This window comes from Nomascus leucogenys, chromosome 17, assembly GCF_006542625.1.
Source record: "Nomascus leucogenys isolate Asia chromosome 17, Asia_NLE_v1, whole genome shotgun sequence".
In the NCBI taxonomy this organism is placed as follows: Eukaryota; Metazoa; Chordata; class Mammalia; order Primates; family Hylobatidae; genus Nomascus; species Nomascus leucogenys.
In genome coordinates this window covers 15,590,843-15,608,776 of record NC_044397.1, presented here as the reverse complement: position 1 = coordinate 15,608,776, position 17,934 = coordinate 15,590,843, and the positions used below count along the sequence as shown (strand labels likewise).

The 17,934-nt window shown below is 38.0% G+C and overlaps 1 long non-coding RNA gene across 2 annotated transcripts; it reads left to right on the top strand.

The window, feature by feature from the left end:
* The first annotated feature begins 1,544 nt into the window (after nucleotides 1-1,544).
* Nucleotides 1,545-16,883, top strand: LOC115830982. Of its 2 annotated transcripts, none has more exons than XR_004026529.1 (4): nucleotides 1,545-1,603; nucleotides 3,756-4,006; nucleotides 5,649-6,023; nucleotides 15,375-16,883. It is a non-coding gene; the product is annotated as an uncharacterized LOC115830982 (long non-coding RNA). The 2 variants fall into 2 exon arrangements; XR_004026528.1 differs by lacking the exon at nucleotides 15,375-16,883 and adding an exon at nucleotides 1,732-1,767 and having other exon boundaries at nucleotides 1,563-1,603; nucleotides 5,649-6,222.
* The last annotated feature ends 1,051 nt before the right edge of the window (nucleotides 16,884-17,934 follow it).

Here is a 17,934-nt window from a genome sequence, read left to right as displayed (position 1 = left end):
ATGGGAAATGTTACCAAAACATGTTGCTGTTTGCCTTAGTCAACTTGTCTGGCTACCATGGGACACTTTCTCCAGCAAAGAGCAGGACAGTGGCTTGTGAACTTCGTTTCAGACATTCTCCAGACATCCCTCCCTGAATTCCAGCCTCATGAAAATTCTGTTGAGGAAAATGAGTCATTAGGCGCTTACTGGCAGAGAACTGTATTCCTGGTGGCTGGGGCTGGGCCCTCTCCTTTGCTGTTGGTGGAGTCACCTCTTTACAAACTGAAGTAATCATTAAGAGTAATGTCCAAGGTGTGCTATACACTTGTAGGTATCTCCAAGTGATTGTGAAATCCTCAGATCTGAGATAAAAGCCAGCAGCCAGGTCCTGAATGAACTGTTTCTGTGTAAGTCCTCTCAGATTGATTGTCTTCTCTGGAACACACCGTGTTCTCAGAAGTTCTGTCCTAGCCTGCCAAAGCCCAAGAGTACACAGGCACTTTTTAGTGGGTGATTTCCAAGATTTTACATTGTAAAGAGAAACTGTAATAAATTATTAGGGTGTAATTAAAAGAGCATGCCGAGAGCATATTAGCTCTAGCAATTAAGAATGCACTGACATGTGACTGGTCTGAGCACCACTTAGGATTCTATGACTGTGTGTGGGTGTCCACAAGATACTCATTTAATAGGCTCTATGAAGAGGTTGGAGTGCTTTAAGATACATTTAAGTTGCAACTATTAGTAAGGGCTGGAAATGATGAGAGTGAAACAATGTCTAAGTTTTTTTGTTTTTTCCTTAGAAGGTGGGGTGAGTCAAGCTGTAACTTCTGGAAAATTCTTACTAGTTTGAACTGTTTTAAGAAAAATGAGACTGACTGCAGAAATAAAGATGTCGAGTTTTTCCATCTGATTTCATGGTTTAGGGAGGTATTGTTTTTATAGAGACATACATGTTCATTCGTTTGAGATAATGTGAATGTATTCTAATTTTCATCCAGACAAGAACTCTCATAAAATTTGGATTTTTAAAATATTGTAACATCTTTATTAGCTTTTTTAACTTTGGAGTCAAAATGAAAATACTTTTGTTAACTTTTTAAAAACATTTAGGAAACTGACTCTTATTCCTGCTTTATACAATTAGTTAACACCCAATCAACATTTTTGTTGAGAAAACAAAAATGAATCAGACACAGTCTGTGCCCTTAAGGAACTTACATTCTAGTACAAGCATGGCAGGTGCATTCTTACATACTTGCTTCCTTTTGCTTCCTAAAGCTCTTGTTCAGAAACAGCCTGAAGCTGCGTTTGTGTTCTGTAGAAAGAGTGTTCTCACTGGTTGGTGATTTCTGCATGGACCTGGGAAGAGGACTGGAAAGGACACATACCACATGCATGTAATCCTTAGTTCAACCTTTGCTAGTTCTGACCTTTGTTAGGACTGAGACTTTTCTCGGAAGGCAACTCTGGGTCTATTAAAATGCTACAAAACCAGAAAGGATGATGATTTGGCATGTAAAAATGTAAGGGCAACAATTAGGAGAGTAGTGGCTCATCAACTGAGTTCTTTCCAGAGAGGGATCTTGTAAGGCTGACTTTGGAATATGACTGCATTCTGGTAAGCCCACTGGACAAGTGAGCTATAACATAAATTCTTAGGTTATAAGGAGGAGAGCTTACTAGAACTATTTATTAGTAGCCAATGTATATCTGCCAAAAATGATTTTAATTTATATGTTTTCCCAGAAAACACATCCAGCTGTGTATTTCTAGAGTCTGAAGGTAAGACCATGCTGAGAGCATAAGGATGTTATCTTTTTATTTTATGGTGGGGAGATGAAAGAGAGATGTGTTTATTAACCAAAAGCCATGACAAATTATTTAAGGACAAGTTACAAGTAAGGGGAATAAGGATACAAGTGCAGTAAACATAAGCCTGATTTTATACTCTTTAAAGTAAAAATTTGCTTCTAGAAAGCCTAAAAGCTCCTAACATCCTACCTATTTGATTCCTCAGATTCAATAAACGTTTATTGTTTACTGTTATCTACAAAGTGATTTAATGCATTATTTCATTTGATCCATACCAAAACTCATTTTGCTGATTAGGAAACAGCCTAGAAAAACTTGGTAACTTGCCCAAGATTTTAACAGGACCCAGTGTTACTACTTTACATTGCTTCTTTGTGATACTTCCTAAAGTTTTCTTCCAAAGTGATAAATATTTTTTTTAATTATAATTGGCATTTCACTGATTTGCTATTGGGGGGACACTTTAAGGTTGTAAGGGTAAAATAATTAAGGCTAAAATATTAATGATCTTCCCATCCTCAAAGTACTTTGTTACACATATCTCCAAAGAACACAATTTCACTCTACAAGGACTGTGTTCAAAATATTAGTTTGTTTAGAGTTTTTTTTAAATAGGGGTCTATTAATCAGATAATTATTTATGTAGTGCCTGGGTTAAAAGCTCTTCCTCCAGGGACTTGCTTAAATGAAAGGATTCAACAAAATACTCTTCATCAAAGAGATTTTTGAGTTCCAAGCTAGAAAGAGTCCTGAGGTCTTCAAAGCTCAAAATAACTATCACATAGTTATAGATCTGGAAGAAGTGGCATAATATAGCATCAGTGGGAAATGATATAGCTCAAACTATTTTTTGAATCTGATCTCTTTTCTAAAACCACAATTGTTACATAAGGAAGAATATAAAGCCACATGCCTCCCAGTTTGTAATTGGTATCTACTACCTTCATAAATGTTATAATTAGATGTCAGTGTTTCATTATCCTATCATAATTAGGGCAAGTGTTCCTTGGAGACCCAAAGGGTTAACTATCAAAATGGGATTAGAAAAGAAACAGAACAGAGACAGAACCCATTTCTTTGAGTGCTGAGGACACGAAGACTCAGAAGATAAATCAGTGCTTCGTTGTCATTAAATAGGGAAATACTACATCCTTTTGGAAGTGGTTAACCAACAAGAAGACTGTTTAAATAGTATAAATAGAATGCATAAGCACCTATAGACTAACATAACTTGTTAACACATATTGTTTTTTCACTAGCATTTTTAGGTAGAGAATATTACTACTACTAGTCAATGTCTGTTGAATACTTTTATTGATCATGACGTTTTTTCTCAGCACTTGCACATGCTGTCTCCTTTTATCCCCAGAACATTCATACTATTATTATCCTCATTTTACAGATGAGGACATGGATGCACAGAAAATCTAAATAACTTCCCCGAAGTCCCACAATTTATGAGTGGTAGGGATGGGATAAACCCAGGTAGTCTTACATTATAACACAGTTTGATTGACCCATGTTTAGGTCTCTCAGAGGAGGGTATATATTGGCACAGTGATTGGCATGTGTGATCCAGCTGGAACTAGGAGGAGTTGAAGATGGAAGGAAAAAATACATGGGCTAAGAAACTGGATATTTTGATGAGTTCAAAGTATGAGTCCTAGTAGTAACTAGTAATAGGGTGGTAAATAAAAGAGGTTTTTACCAGATAGCAGCAGGTTGTATTCAAGATTTCAGTTCAAGTTACAACGAGGCCTAAGGTATGGTCACAGCAGTAAGTAGCTGAGATAGAAGAAAGAAGTGAAGGTCCTTAGAGATATAGTTGGCAAAGCAGTGAGAGGCTAAGATATCCTTTGGGATGTTCATCTGGGAACTTAATTCACCTCAAATTATGGCAATAATTAAGGGCAGTGGATAAATATCCTGAGTTATATCCCCAATTCTTTATAAAACAGATGAAGAGATTTCCAGTTTAAGATGCCATACTGAACATATACATTGATCTCTTTGCCTTTGGAAACTCCATTAAGCTGATTGTAAAGGAGGAAAAGGATTCTGACATGACAATTAAGAGACTGAAGAAGTATCATCAATGGATAAAGCAGAATAGAAATAGCAGCCGCCTGGACCATACCTAGAAAGGAATCATTTTGCCTGGCAGAAGCATGAAACAGTTCCATATTTGAGATGGCATTTACCACTGAGGGTAAGAAAGGGAGATGGGGCTGAAAAAAGAGAACTGGTTGGAAATCCATACATGGACTCTTCATCTCTGGGTGCAAAACAAACAAACAAACAAACAAAAAAACAAAAAAACAAATCTGCAGCTAAGCATTTATCCTAGGAGCATGTATGGGAGTCACTGCACCAAAGTCAATCCAGTCCTCCAGTTTAATGGCTTTCTGACCTTTATCCTTAAACCCACCAACTGTATACCAGGATCTCTCCAGTCTCACCTCATTCTTAATCTGCAACAACAATAAGAATCAGTAGACAGGAATAATATTTTTAAAAAAGAAAAAGAATCAAACCCCAAAACATGAAAGAAAAAACAATTTTTTAAGCAAGATGAATAAATTTTGAAAATGACCATAGAGATAATTCTGGGAACAGAAGCCTCTTAAAAAGTTTGAATTAGGGCCGGGCGCGGCGGCTCACGCCTGTAATCCCAGCACTTTGGGAGGCCGAGGTGGGCGGATCACAAGGTCAGGAGATCGAGACCACGGTGAAACCCTGTCTCTACTAAAAATACAAAAAATTAGCTGGGCGTGGTGGTGGGCACCTGTAGTCCCAGCTACTCGGAGAGGCTGAGGCAAGAGAATGGCTTGAACCCGGGGGGCGGAGCTTGCAGTGAGCCGAGATTTCACCACTGCACTCCAGCCTGGGCGACAGAGCGAGACTCCGTCTCAAAAAACAAACAAACAAAAAGTTTGAATTAGCATTCTCAGTGAGATTCAACAAGATATTGCCACAATTTAGAGACCAAGTTTATAAAATGTAACCTTCAAAAAAACTTTTTGTGATAGATAAGTTTATGTGTCAACTTGCTGGGATAAGGAATGCCCAGATAGTGGGTAAAACATTATTTCTGAGTTTATCTTTGAGGGTGTTCCTCGAAGAAATTAGCATTTGAATCAGTATCGAGAAAAGAAGATCAGTCCTTATCAATGTGGGTGGAAATCACCCAATCTATTGAAGGTCTAGATAGAACAAAAGGGCAAAGGAAAGATGATTCTCTCTCTCTTCTTGAGCTGGAACATCTATCTTGTCCTGCCCTAGGATCCTGGTTCTCAGACCTTCTGACTCTGAAACTTACACCAGGGCCCTTCCCCACTTTTAACCTCTATAATTGCATAAGCCAACCCATAATAAGTTTCCTCTTATCTACCTATCTAACATCTATCTATCATTTGTCTATCTATCTATCTATCTACCTACCTACCTACCTATCTCCCATTAGTTCTTTTCTCTGAAGAACCTTGATGAATATGCTCTAATGTGTTGAAAATATGATCATCAAGATTTATTTAAATCAAAATAGGTTTTGTGAAATAAAATTGAGGAAGCCTCTCAGAACAGAAAGGCAAGGTTGGATAATATAATGGAAAGTTAAGAGACATAAAATATAAACTCAGGAAGTTTGAGGAATAAAAGGCAAAGAAAGCGGAGGGGAAGAGGTTCTTACAGAATGAATGCAAGGGAATTTCCTCAAACTGTAAAAGAAAATACATTTTTCAGGGCCCACAAAATGTCCAGCACAAAATATGAGAAAAGACTTTTACCTAAACACGTAATTGTGAAATTCTATAACACTGGTTATAAAGATAAAATTTTATGTTCTTCCTTAGGAAAAAAAAAGTATGATGTGAAAGAAGCAAGAATTGGACTGACCACACACTTGTCATTGCCAATCAGATGCTGCAAAACAATGGATCTATTTTTCAAAGTTCTGAAATAAAATGCTAATCAAACTAGAATCTGCTTAGCTAAGACACTGCCAAATATGAAGACCAAATAAAAGATTTTCAGATGTGTGATAATTCAGAGTTTATACTCCAAGCATTCTTTTGTAGAAAGGAACTCAAGGGTGTATTTCAGCAAAATAAAGAAGTAAAGTACTAGAGCCATCACTCAGAGAGCAAATGACGAGACCAGATGCTAACAACAAATGTTGTGTGACTTCCTATCTCCAGCCACTTCTGAAGTCAGATCTATTTTCTTGAGTAAGTAATTTTTTTCTAAGTTTGGGTTGTTTTTCATACCATTTGGAACCAAGAGTTCTGTTAGTCACAATAATGTTTGGAGGTACTAGATGGACTATAAAAGCAGAATCTCTATGTACCTTCTCTGCTGAACAGCATGGGAATTGGTGCCACAGGGAAAATAATGTGATCTTACCAAACCAGTTAGCTCAAGAGTAATGCTTAGGTAGCCATGGTAATTTAAACTGTTTATTGATTTAAAATTTTTAGAAGTCACTGAGACCTTTATAGTCAGAGAAATTGTCAACCTTGACAAGTATAAAAGTAAATGTACATGTAACCAAAGTCGGGAAGTGAAAAAGAGTGAAGAAAGGTAGGTAAGGTAGACAGAGGGCAACGAAAGCCCATGTCCTCATCTCCCAAAGCAGATAGTGAAGAGATCTGCCCTGTGAAGACCAGAATAAGAATTGGAGGTACACTTAGCAGTCCCTGCCATGTCATCAACAAATGGTGTTGAGAACACATTGCAGGAAGGGAAATACTTACGTTCATAGAAATACAGAAGCCATATGATTTTTAAATATAATTTCAGAAGTTCAAAAATAAGTCTACAAACTCATGTGATAGATATTAGGTCTATCCCTAAGTAGTCTCATACTATAGATGGAATTTGTGCTTGGCGCCTTTTTCCCTTTTTAGGAACATTTGCTCCACAGTGCAGTTCAAAAAAAAAAAATGGGTAAAGGACCAAAGCAGGGAGTTCATGCAGGCAAACCCACACATTCACAAAAGGTGGAAATATAATAATAAAAATGTTAAATATTACCAGGAATCAAAGAAATGCAAAATAAAATACCAAAATAGGATCATTTTAATTTGGATTATCAGAGATTAAAAAGACTGGAGAACCACACTGGTAGCAAGGCTGTAGAGAAGCTGGCACTTTCATACTCAGCCTGTGGTAGAAGAAGGACTGAAAACTTTCTGGAGGGAAATTTAGGAGTAAATGTCAAAATTATGCATATTTTTTGGTACAGCAAACCTAACTCTAGGAATGTACTTTAAGGTTAACATTGGATAAATGTACAAAAATGCAAATTCAAGAATATTTTTTGAAACTTTGTTTGCAATATCCAGAAATTAAAACTATTTAAGAATTCATCCAGACAAAATTAGACAAATAAATTATGTAACACATAAAAATGAATGATGCAGGTCTAAATTGGTTGACATGGAAAATGTCTACAATCTGTTGCTTAGTACATATAATATGACTTTATTTTTGTGGAGGGGAAGAAGGAAATGTTTATGTAGCTATGTACATAGTGAAAACTCTGGAAATACGTGTCTCAGAGCCATGAGTACCAAGGTGGGGCTTGGTGCCATGGTCTGCCCTGGAAGCAGATAAAAAAAAGCGGTGCAATGTCTACAGTATATTTATAAATAGTAGTAATTCTCACTATAAGTTGGTCTTCTCTTTATTATCACCATGTCCAGAAATTCTAAACTATTTTCAAGATAGAACATTTTTTCCTGCTGAGGCAGATGACTCTACTCCTACCATACCCCTTCCTTGGTGTGCTATTCCATCAGAGGTAAAAAAATATGGTATCCCAGTGAGAAAATAAAATTGGGTGAGAGGGCCAGCTAGCCAACAAAGTTATAGAACATATTTCTTTGTGTAAGTAAAAAATACCAGGGTCAAGTATAGGACCTTCCAGTCCTTGCCTGGTCTCCCCGTGGGCTTCCTGGACTCCCTGTCCTCTAGTTTGGCCGCTGGCCCATCAGAGGAAGCCATGCCACAAATGCAGCCTTTTTCTTTCATGAGCTTGAATGATTTTTTTTTAAAGTCTTATTCCCATGGCAAGTTTGAATTTTAAAAGAGAATCACTAAAAATGCCATGCTTTAATCTAAAGTAATGAATATCTTAACGGTGGTGAATTCAGGCAGCATGGCTGGCTGATGAGAAAGTTATGTAACTATTTCAGGAAGTAGATTTTAAGGCAGTAAAGAGACTAGGAAAGGAGGAGACAGAAATTTGTGTAGCACATCTTACATCATATCATCATATCATACTGTTACCATGAGTAAGGCCAGGCTTCAGGTTTTCCAGATATAAATCAGATGCTATCATGAAAAAATTAACTGGCCCTGACTCAAGGTCTGTGTAGTTTTAAGCCCATGCATACATAGTGTTTCTTATGTGTCTGGTAGAAGGCACTGGGAAAGAAAAAGAGAATGATAGGAACATAAGATTTATGGATGAAAAAATAATAAAGACATTACCAAAAGGGGCTAAGTCCTTGCTCAAATGTTACCTTCTAAATTAGGCCCAATTCCCCATTTAAAATCAGCTCCCCTTAGCTTCCCATTTTTCTGATCTTACTTTTCCCCCCATAGATCTTACCATCATCCAACATCTTAAAACATTTATTATTCTTACTGCTTATTGCCTCTTTTACCTGCATGGAGCTCCATGAGGGCAAGTACTTTTGTTTGTTTTGCTCATGTATCCCAAGAGCTGAGGAACAATGCTTGGCATAAAATAAGTATTTAATCAATATCGTTGCCTGAATGAATGAATGAATGAATGAATGACAGAGAGGATACGGAGCTGTCCTGCAGCCCTCCATGGCCCAAGCTAGACAACACCAAGAGGGAGCACTTCCAGGTGTTACCAGGAAAGGGTCAAGCTCCTTTTTTTAATTAAACAATTAGATGTTAACCATTATTATCTAAAAATGGTCTTTTAATCCTTGTGCTGCTGCTTCAGGGTGCCTTTCAAGATAAATTGTAGGTTTTTAAAAAATTGTAATGTGGAGAACTAGTAATAGGAGAGTTTACTGCAGCTATTCAGTTATTTTTCCTGAGAACTGAGGAAAGATTACCAGATATTTATGAGAAGTATCTGTTTTATGGATTAGTAAATTGAGAATTAGTTGAACTCCATGTCTACTTCCTTTTGACATTTTAATTAGTGAAATTTGAATGAATGCATAATCTAATAATACTGTGTTCCACTGTGATTGTTTTCAGCAATTTGTAATTTTTATAAAATATATAATAGTACTAGAATACTATAATTAATTATAAGAACAATCATTTGATTAAATTCTGGAAATGCTAGAAATCTCGAAAAATCCTTGTGAGGTTCATGTGCCAAAACCGTGGGACTCTTTTTTTAACAAGTGATTTACCATGCTTTTGGGGGATGACTTGGTATAACATCAATTTTAGTGGCAATGCTAAGCTGATGTAGACAAGGAGTTGTCTGGGGGCCTCTGAGCTCTGCAAAGCCTATGGGGCCATCTGGACCATCAGGCTGCTGAGGGATTGAGCTTTCCCTCCAATTGGCACAAACTCTGATGCAGCAAGTTCTCCCTTTCATGCTGCCTCCTCCTCCAGACTCATCCTCTGGAAGAAAGCGTCACAGGGGAGGGAGTTGTGAAGAAGGATGGAGGAAGCAGTAGGCAGGAGAAAGGAAAGCCGGGGAAGGTGGACTCTGTGGAACTGCACAATCTGTTCAGGCATTAATTTACTGTCCTATTATGTGACTGTCACTACCATGGGCAGGACTTTGTGTAGCAGACAAGCCCAAGTTTTAAGACAAAGACGACTTGATCTCCCCACACCCCATCTTTTAAAGTGTTAAAAGACTACTAGTCTGGACTAGACTACCAGTCTAAGGCAGTGAAGAGAGTGTTCTGGGAAAGCAGAGACCCACAGACACCAGCATGGGGTCATAAATATAAAGCCTAGAAGGGTGGAATTTCCCTAAGGAAGAAGAAGGAAAATGCAGGCAATGATTGCATTAGAAGATGAAGCTACTAGTGTCAATGGCAGAACTGCTCTGCATCTCTACCCATGCAGATCAGCCCTGGAGAGTCAGGAAAAGTAAAGACAAGACAGTATTCTAATGGTGTCAATACATGTATGGGCTACCATATTGTGCCATTGATATCTTTTTCATTTGGGGATATGTTTCTCGTGCTTTCACCAATGCTGTTGCTGAACCTCAGTTTTGACTATACCCTTTACTCAGTTGTCACTTTGTTCTTTGGGAAAAATATAGGAAAAGAAAGGCAATGGGAGTGAACAGACATGAAGAGCCAGAGGGTCAGAGTATGTCCTAGCCTTGCTCACATGTGGGGAAGTATAAGACACAAAAATGAATCAGAGCCTTGTTCTGCTTTTCCTCCCTTACCTCAAACACTGCTAATGATCTTGCCTTGATAAAAAAAAAAGAGACTACTTTATATTCTCTTTTAAACTGAGTTCCCTGGAAACAGACTTTGAGATGAAGAGATGCAAACAGAGTCAGTTTATTTTTTTGGAAGGAGTAAGAGACACCTGTAGGAAAGTGAAGGAAACAGGATGGGGCAGAGTGAAATGCTGAACTGCAGTACAGTGGCAAAGGAGGCCTCAGCCAGCCCTGCAGAGACTTCAGGATTTGGACTGTCCCTTCAGAGTTGTCTCAAGTGGAGTAAATGAAACAGACTTATGCCCCTCATCAGTCATTATTTGGCTTCAGGCTACCCTCCAGAGGGCATAGCCTGAGAGGAAGTAGTTCCCCACAGCCTAGGACAATACTCATCAAAAGAGGCAGCTGTGAGCTGTCAGCAACCATATTCATAGCTCCAGGAAGGTGAGTACCTTGGCCTTGAAGAGGGAATCTTCACAAAGAATCTGTTTTGGTCCATTCCTCTGCTGTAACAAAATACCAGAGACTGGGTAATTTATAAACAATAGCAATTTATTTCTCACAGTTCGAAAGGATACAAAGTCCAAGATTAAAGCACTGGCATTTGGGTATCTGGTGAGGGCCGTCTTGCTGTGTCTTCATATGACAAAGAGTGGAAGGGCAAAAGGAGCCTAATAGCTCACTCCAGTAAGCTTTTTTATAAGGGCACTAATTCCACTCATGAGGACAGAGCCCTCATAGTCTGATCACCTCCTACAGACCCTTCTTAATACTATCACATTGGGTCTTAGGTTCCAACATGTGAATCTTCAGGGGACACACACTTTCAAACCATAGCAGGACCACAGTGTCCATTACGTAGTCTTATAATTAATTGTTTTATGATATAAAGATGGGCGCAACCAGAAAGAGAAGACTTCAAAGAGTTAAGAGAAAAATAAGGGACTTTAAAGCCAGGTAATAACCCTCAAGAAGAAAAATGGGACTTCATATTTAAACAAACTGTGTCTATGTCTTTCTTAAAAAAATGAAATGTCTAGAACTGCACTATCTGGTACAGTAGCCACTAGCCACATGTATCTATTGAGCACTTGAAATGTGGCATGTCCAAATTGAGATGTGCTATAAGAGTAAAATAGCACATCACAACAATTTTTAAAGACTTAGTAGGAAAAAAATGTGAACTATCTTATTAATAATTTTATATTGGTAGTGTGTCTATAATATTTTGACTATATTGAATTAAGTGAGTTATTAAATTTAATTTTACCTACTTCTTGTGACATTTTAAAATGTAGCTATTAAAAATTTTTAAATTAGTTACATGTATCCCACTATAGTTTTATTGGACAGACCTGGTCCAGGATAATCTTAAAGTCTGATAAAGTTGTTATCTCAGGCCACAGACTATAGCAGAGTAGAAATGGAAAAAACAACATAATGGACATTCTCGTTATGTAACATTCTCAGTAACACATTTCCCTGGCCTTTCTAAATTGGTAACCTTTTGGGCTCCTCATTTAGCTATTGAGAGGCTGTATTAGCGCAGGCTGCCATGCAAAATGCCAAAGACTGGGTGGCCTGAACAACAGAAATTAATTTTCTCCTCACAGTTCTGGAGGCTGTAAGTCTGAGATCAGGGTGTCAGCATGGTCAGGTTCTGGTGAGGGCTCTCGTCCTGGCCTGCAGACGGCCACCTTCCTACTATATAATCACAAGGTAGAGGGGTGGGGGAGCAGGAGGAGCTCTCTGGTTTCTTCTTTTGCAAGGGCACTAATCCCTTCGTAAGGGCCACACCTCATTACCTCATCTAAACCTAATTAACTCTCAAGGGACCCATCTCCAAATACCATCACAGTGGGAGTTAAGACTTCAATATACGAATTTGGAGTTCATAAAAAAAAAAATTCAGTTCAAAACAGAGACCAAGATAGCACCTAGGTCATACCACTAGTTTGCCCTCATTGACAGAGTGGAAATGAGCACAGTAAGTACTCAAGACTCATTATGTCACTCTTCTAGGGAACCAGAATCTCTGGGAAGTTAAAAGGTTTGCTCTATTCCTATTCAAAAGAGATTCTGACTTGCTTTAAACATTTTCCTCAGGACAAGAGAATTGTATCTGCCATGGCTCAGTGTGGATAGACTGTGAAACAGCTGGAGCCCAGTGAGCAAATTTTTGGGTACAATAAGATAGTTATTCCGTATGCCAGGAATATGACTACATGTGGCACTAGTTGATGACCAAGCAGAACTGTGAGTCATATTTAGGGCAAAAATAAGGTGATGCAAATAAATTACTTGCATTTGTTTCTATCACCAACTGTGCTATACTTTCATATTTATTTTATTTATTGCCATCAATGTCATGCTAGCCTGCTTTCCCCAGCTCATGATTTTATTTGAACATCATCCAGAACCACTCATTCCTCCCATTCCCCCTCCCACTGCCAATGACCAAATCCAGATTTTTGTTAACCTCAGCCAGAATGACTGCAACCAGCTTTTTCCTTGATCTTTTTCCTTCCACTTTTTTCTTCAATCTTTGATTTAGCCCGTTAACTCCTTGTAGGTCATCTTTTCTAAAACATGCCATTTCCCTGCTCAAGAATAACTTCATATTGGTTACCAATCAAACCCAGATACACTATAGCATTCTAGTACACAAGCAAAATGTATTAGGCTTTCTTCTACTTTCTTGATCTTTATCTCTTTTTGGAAAACACTTCTTACTCTTTTCCTATCTTTAAATTATATTAAATATGGATCTAACACCTCATACATGTAAGACATTATTTGAATTATTTATTCTAATTCAGAATCTTTTCTAAAATAATCCAGAACTTCTCTTCATTGATTCCTGACTTTTATAAACTCTACAGCACCTATAATTTTATACCATGTTGTTGTTGTATGCTTATTTTTTTCTAATAATTTTATGCCTATAATCATTGGACTCTCAACCAATTTGTTAACTCTCCAAGGTCAGAGATTACATTTTATATCTCAAATCGGAAAAGGAAATTAATATTTATTGAATGCTTCCTCTGTGCCAGTAACTGTAACATGTGTTCAACATTTGTTATTCAGAATTCTCGGAGTCCACTTTTTTGTGTGTGTGCATGCTCTCCCTTCATCATTTCCACATTGCCCTACCAGAAAGCCCTGACTACTTATGCCAAATAACACCATCCCAAGTAAGTAGCAGGTTTACTAGTGTTTTAGGACAATGATGGTGGAATTTCCACTAGTTATTTCTTCTACTTGGGTTCCAGCCTCCTGCCTGTTCCAAGGGCTTTGTCTTTCTTCAACATTTTCTTGTTTCCTTTCTAGCTCTTTCTAAATGATCCTGTTTTGTGCAAAATAGTTAAGCTATTTCTTTGATTCATTCCCAGTAGAGTCACAACAAGGTCTCATCTTAAAAAATAAATCCACACATTAGGGGTTTCTAAAGCAAAGACAGTTTCTCTTTCTGTCTCTCTCTTTCTCTCTCTCTCTCAAAGGCAGTTTAGTTTTTTTGCAAGCTATAATTTTTTTTATCTACTATGCAAACATTTTCTCATTTAATACCCCCAACAATCCATTTCACAGCAGCTAGTGATACACATTTATTGCTTACTGTGCACCAGGCACTGTTCTAAGTGCATTATTCATATTATTTCATTTAACCTGCACTATAAACACAAGACACAGGTATTGTTATTATTCACATTTTACAGACTGGGATGAAGATAAGCAATTTGTCTAAGAGTAAGCAAAAGAGCTGGAATAAAAACCTAGGCAGTCTGATTCCAGATCCCAAACCCTTGATGTTCCTGTCCTGGCCCACAGGGAAGGAAACAGACATAAGAGGTTAAGTGATCTTCTGTGGTCACTCAGATGGTGACTAATGTTACTGAAGTCCTTGCTCTGTCCGCCGGGGTCTCATGTTCCATTCTTTGCTTTGTTAGGGAAAGCATTGCTGTCCTTCCCTTGTTGCCTTCACTTGGCTTCCCCAACAGGTACTTAACGTAACTTAGTTGTGTATATTAAATTCACGGAGATCTGAAGGGGAGGTCAGTACTTTTATAAGACTTATCCTCAATTTCTCCTTTTGTTTGATTTCCTCATATCCTGTCTATCAACAAATCTGCCACCAATATGCCTCTTTTCTAGTCCATTCCATCACTATCACCCTATTCCACACATTAGACTTGCCTAGTGCCACCTAACTGCTCTCTCTGCTTCTATTTTGTCCCTTTCAACCAATTTGTCAGAGTAGCTGGAGTGTATATCAATTCTTGTCACTCTCTGGATGAAAATCTCCAGCGGCTTCTGATTATCCTCAGACTGAAATCCAGCTCCAGATAGTGGCCAATGGGGCCCTGTGTGAGCTGGCTCTGCCCTTTTTTCCAACCTCATTTTAGGTCATTTTCCTTACTCATCACTCTTCAACCACTCTGGCCTTTTTGCAGTTCCTTGAACATTCCAGGCTTTCTTCACGTGGGACTCATGCTATGTAGCTGTTTTCGTCTGGGAAGCCTCTTCCCTCCACCCTTTAAGGTGGTCCTTTTCTTGTTTTCCTCTTGTTGTTTTCCAAGTCACCCTCTAAAATGTCACCTCCATTCAGAGTCCTTGCTTAACCTTTATATTCGCTACATGCCATGTCTGTTTCTTATGTAATAGATGGATAAATAAATGGTGAGTAGATCCACTGGAGAATGGGTATATAAAATAGATGATATTGAACAGAGAAGTGCAATGGCTACTAGATGCGTTGGAGACATAAAGCAAAAATACATACAGTGACTAGAAAACAAGTCTAAGGTAATATGTAAAAAATGTTTGCCAGTGTGTACAGATTAAAAGTATGATTCGTGAGGGAAGCTAAAATAAAAGAGAGAAGATTAACATGGGGCTTACTCAGAGATGATTTATTAGAGGTTGTGAGACTTTGCTGTAAAATGCTGCATGGTTTTGGACTGGAGGAAATTTTTATGCATAGAGGGAAACTGTAAGAAATCTAACTTGATAGGATCAGAGAGGTTATGCTGGAGGGTAATAATAATAACAATGTGGGGTCAATTTGTGATGGACACAAAAAGTGACATGTTCATATAGCAATTGTAAATTTATGTTGGTAATTGATTTTTTTTTTTTTTTTTGAGACGGAGTCTCTCTCTGTCACCAGGTTGGAGTGCAGTGGCACGGTATTGGCTCACTGCAACCTCCATCTCCCAGGTTCAAGTGATTCTTCTGCCTCAGCCTCCCAAGTAGCTGGGACTACAGGCAAGCACCACCATGCCCAGCTAATTTTTGTATTTTTAGTAGAGATGGGGTTTCACCATGTTGGCCAGGATGGTCTCGATCTCTTGACCTCGTGATCTGCCTGCCTCGGCCTCCCAAAGTGCTGGGATTACAGGCACGAGCCACCATGTCCAGCTTAGTGATTGACTTTTTTTAAAGTGTGGTAGAAATTTCACAGTCTAATACTGCCCTTGTTGCTCAAAAGATTTTTGAATATTTCCTATAAAATGGCCCAGAGAGTACAATATGCATTTTTTTCTTCAATTTTTTCTCATTTATTTTTTCTAGCAAATTTCTGCTCTTTTGCATTAATATCATTTTTGAAAATAGACAAAAGTTATGTAGAGCCAAACCCAGTGAATGAAATGGTTATATGCTATTACTATTATCTAGGGTCAAATGTAATATCTCACTCTATATTAATATCTTTATCTATATCTAGCTAGTTTTCCATCTATCTATCTAGCTAGCTAGCTATCTATTCAATATGTCAATCTATTTAATATGTCAATAGTATGCTCAGAAGGGCTTACAACTGAAGACATTCCAAGACTTAGTGAGGAAGTTCAGCATAACTGGAATTTGAATACACCTCCCAAGAGGGGAAAAAAATTCACTTACAAATGTGGGTTCTGGCGGTTTCTTAAAAAAAAACATAAAAAAATCTTCCTGCTTTTTTTAAGCTCCATTTTTTACTTAGGTCATAAGATTCTAAACACTTGTATTGCATGTAAATAGGCAGATTTTATAAAAAGAAAAGTGTCATTTTAAAGAATTGGCTACGTTGGTCAAGTCAGAGGTCCCTAAGGGATTTCTGTCCTCAAAGTCACAATACAGTGATTCTTTATAAGATACTCAATGCTTGCTTTGGGATTCTAAAGGGAACATTAATATGTCTCGTAAAAATAAGGAATCCTTAAATGAATAATTTGTGTACAACACTGCAGATAGTGCCTGGCACGTATGGTATATTTAGTAAAAGTTGGTTCCTTTTCCACTAATCATGTTTTGAGAATTCAATATCCTCTATAGTTTTATTTTACCTTTATCAGTGGTAATCTGCATGTTTTGAACAGGAGAAGGTATAGAAGTTCAGTAACAGGGGGGCAGGGGAGGCAGAGCATTCAGAGAAATAGCTAATGCATGCTAGGCTTAATACCTAGGTGATGGGTTGATAGGTGCAACAAACCACTATGGCACACGTTTTACCTGTGTAACAAACCTGCACATCCCGCACGTGTATCCTGGAACTTAAAAAAAAATTAAACACAATTTTTAAAAAAACAAGAAGTTCAGTAATATTGTCTTTTATAGGAGATAGAAATTTTTGTTTCTGTTACTAGTATTGCAAAAGGGTTGTTTGGATTCAGAAAATTAAACTATCTAGTTATAAAATCCATTCTGTGCTGTTTCTAAATTATTTGGTTAGAGAATTGGTCAGATGTGTTTGAGTCATTTCCTGTGTGAAACTGAATGCTCATACATAAGAGCAATTGGATCTCTGGAAATTATAACTTCTTATGAAGTAATTCTCATATTTCATTAGTTATGATTGAATCAGTCTGAGTCCACTCTGAAGGGAGAAACCACATAGTAATATGAACAGGTAAAGTTTGATGTAAATAATTATGAACTATATCAGTATCGAAGTAACGGAGGATTACCTAATAAGAAGTAAAAATAATTCTAAAGAACATAGAAATAGCAGATATATGAAGGAGCCACCACCGTTAGACCTGACAGAGAGCATGCAAGGCCAAGATCAAGGCGTTACTGGAGAAGGCAATCATGGGTGTGGGTCACTGAATGGTGGAGAAGTTGCTGTGGCGCCAATGGAACTTGCTGGAAATGTTCCCTTTAGGGTGCCAGGGAAAGCTGTTCATAAGAGGTGTCACTTGAGGCACTCTACACAAAACTGCCTGAGGAGGTGCCAGCAGAGTTGCTGGCCACTGAACACTGCTGGCTGCAGTGCACTGTAATAGCTTGCTGCTGGAGAAAGCCACATAGACTACAGGAACTGGATGCTGGAGAAGCCACCCACACTGCAGGAGCTGGCTAAGCAAGCACACAAGAAGCAGGAAGCAAAACCTAACCCTTTTTTCCTGCAATGTCTCTCCAGTCCCTCCCAATTGCAAAGCTTAATATCATGCCAGGAGGCAAAGAAAAAATATTTAAAGGGCCCAGATACATTTTCAGAGAGCTGACAAAAAAAGTTGAATTTGGAGATAAGAGTCAACAAATTGTTAACTGGCACTGTTGTTTTCTGATATTGTAGGGACTAAAAATATTAATATAAATATTCACAGAAGCTCTCCCTCCCTCTATTCCCATTTCTAAGATATAAAAACCATTTGTGGTTCAGGCATCCATCAAGTCTGGGATAATGAACAGAGTGATGGAAATAAATAAACATAGTAAAACCATATTGATTTACATTATAAAAG